The 2,874-nt window shown below is 47.8% G+C and overlaps 1 pseudogene; it reads left to right on the forward strand.

Moving 5' to 3' along the window:
• Positions 1-1,606: 1,606 nt before the first annotated feature.
• LOC126261081 (5S ribosomal RNA) lies at positions 1,607-1,724 on the forward strand (annotated as a pseudogene).
• Positions 1,725-2,874: the final 1,150 nt, after the last annotated feature.

Raw genomic sequence — 2,874 nt, forward strand, 5'->3', positions numbered from 1 at the left:
TACCACTTTACTGCTGCATTATTTGGTGAATTACTAAACGTAAAACAATTTTGAAATCTGTGTTGTGTATTTGAAGCCCTGTGCATCTGTGTTGCGTATTTTCCAGCATCACTTCTTCCTTTACTAATCAGCCAACTGCAGTTGCAGTCAATGTGACAGATTTTCTTGGGGCAATGATGTTGATAAAAACCGAAAGCTGTCGCCTGTCACATATCACAAATGAATTTAATTTTTTCTGTTTTCCCTTCAACATACTCACCACACGTCATTATGGATTTTAGTTATTTTTTCAGGTCCACTCTTATAACTACTCTCTGGAGTTAATTCATTCTTTTTTGAAATTACACAGTTCAAGCAAACAGAGGAATGTTGTATGAAAATAAAAGATGGTGCATATACAGATCCGTTGATTTGTATTTCTTCTTCAATCCAATTCCGTCTTCAAAAACGTTCTCCAAATTTGAAGAAAATAGGTGTAATGGATAAAAAGTAATGGAACACTGTTGTAATTGATACCAGACTTTCCACCGTCTTACAGGCCCTCAATATAATCGCTCCGCATCTCGATCACTTTCCCCCTCACAGATGGAAGGCGGCATACGTCAGTGCTCCAACCTCTTTTGACGTCTCAGAAGGCCAGCCCTATGACGCGGATCACATCTCGCTTTGGGTACTGCATGCAATGACCGAGGTGCGACAGTGGCAACTTTATGCACTTGCAGTGGAATTACCCAATCGCTACCACAGGAAAGGTGAAGACGATCTTTGGAAGGATCGTCGCTGTGGACGACACTTGAGCTCGGTCGTAGGAACCACGATTAAAACGGTAAACCAATAAAATGAAACGCTCTGGTTCATCTCGCCCACAGAACGTGCCACGCGAACGAGCTTGTAGCAAAATGATCTATTATGGCTTAAGATATTTGTGCTGGCGTACGCCTTCGCCATCACACCGGTTGGCACTACGAAACATTGTATAGCAGGCGCTGAACTAGGCGCGCCTATGACGAGAGACCAAGACACGGCCCCCAGGCTACGCCCAGCGTGCATTTAGGCCGCCGCCGTCGACCGTGCTGTCTCAGCTTCTCGAGCTCAGTACCTCAGTACCTCACATCGGGACTCAGTTCGCATTGCACCACAATTCGCCGCACTGAGCTCTAGTCTTCCATAGTGATAGTCGTCGCCTCGCAACTTAGCTAGCTGTGAGGGAACGTTAGTCGCCGGCCGCGGTGGTCTCGCGGTTCTAGGCGCGCAGTCCGGAACCGTGCGACTGCTACGGTCACAGGTTCGAATCCTGCCTCGGGCATGGATGTGTGTGATGTCCTTAGGTTAGTTAGGTTTAAGTAGTTCTAAGTTCTAGGGGACTAATGACCACAGCAGTTGAATCCCATAGTGCTCAGAGCCATTTGAACCATTTGAACGTTAGTCCTTGTATATAGTTGTGATATGTACACGGACAACATTCAAGAATTTTTACTTGTTATTTGATTGCTGTTTACCACAGAAATGCAGACTGGACATCATTGAAGTTAAGTACTCAATTGGTTTCTGTAGCAAAGTGTATTTTAACCACATGAGCATTTTGTCTTCCAGTGAGAGGAAACCGGCCAACGGCCGTGCCGCAATGGTAACACCGGTTCCCGTCAGATCACTGAAGTTAAGCGCTGTCGGGCTGGGCTAGCACTTGGATGGGTGACCATCCGGTCTGCCGAGCGCTGTTGGCAAGAGAGGTGCACTCAGCCCTGTGACGCAAACTGAGGAGCTAATTGATTGAGAAGTAGCGGTTCCGGTCTCGGAAACTGACATACGGCAGGGAGAGCGTGTGCTAACCACATGCCCCTCCATATCTGCATCCAGTGATGTCTGTGGGCTGAGGATGACACGGCGGCCAGTCGGTACCTTTGGGCCTTCGTGGGCTGTGCGGTAGGAGTTTGGAGTTTTAGAGAGGAAACCGGCCACCCGCCTAACACACCACCCTCTCCTCATCCACCCAGGAACCATAAAACATTAAAAGAGGGCACAGCCACAACAGTACGTTGTCCCGCAGGGACAGACGGTCACTGCAACCTACTACCACAATGTTGCGACATTTTTCTGCACTGAGAAGAAAGCGATGGTAACTTCTGGCACTGCATCTGTCATCCTTCATGATACTGCGCGATGCCACAGGTGGGACCCCGTGGATGAGCTCTTGCGTATGTGGGGGTGGGAGGTACTGGAACATCCACTGTTTCACCCGATACGAGTCCGTACGATTACGACCTGTTCACCAGAATGAAGGAATTTCTTCGTGGCACGCGCTAGAAGACAAATGAAGACATCATGAGGGGCGATTATATTGAGGCCATGTAAGACGGTGACGTCTCAGTGCAGGATGTCATTAATTACAACAGGGTTGCCACTTCTTTATATCCAACCCGTGTAGTTGCAAGCAAGAGCGAGGTGTCGCAGTTGTTAGCACACAGGACTCGCATTTGGTAGGACGACGGTTTAAATCCGTGTCCGGTCATCCAGATTAGTTTTTCCGTGTCTTCTCTAAATCGCTGCAGACAAATACCGGGATGGTCCTTTTGAAACGGCACGGCCGATTTCCTTCCCCATCCTTAACAAAACAATCCGTCTCTAATGACCCCGTTGTCGACGGAACATTAAACCCTAATCTTCCATGTGTCTTCCTTCAACCCCAGTCGGTTAGGACAGTTTTACGCCTAGTTTTATCACGTCGTGCTACGCAGCTGTGAGTGGTACACCAGTCCTTTGTACACACATTGTACAGTCTGCGTTGAAGATATACTGGACCACTCCACCACCTTCAGACAACATTGGCCAAACGTCATAGAGCAAATAAGTTGTTGGCATCAACATATTGAGAAT

Source organism: Schistocerca nitens, chromosome 5 (assembly GCF_023898315.1).
Source record: "Schistocerca nitens isolate TAMUIC-IGC-003100 chromosome 5, iqSchNite1.1, whole genome shotgun sequence".
NCBI lineage: Eukaryota > Metazoa > Arthropoda > Insecta > Orthoptera > Acrididae > Schistocerca > Schistocerca nitens.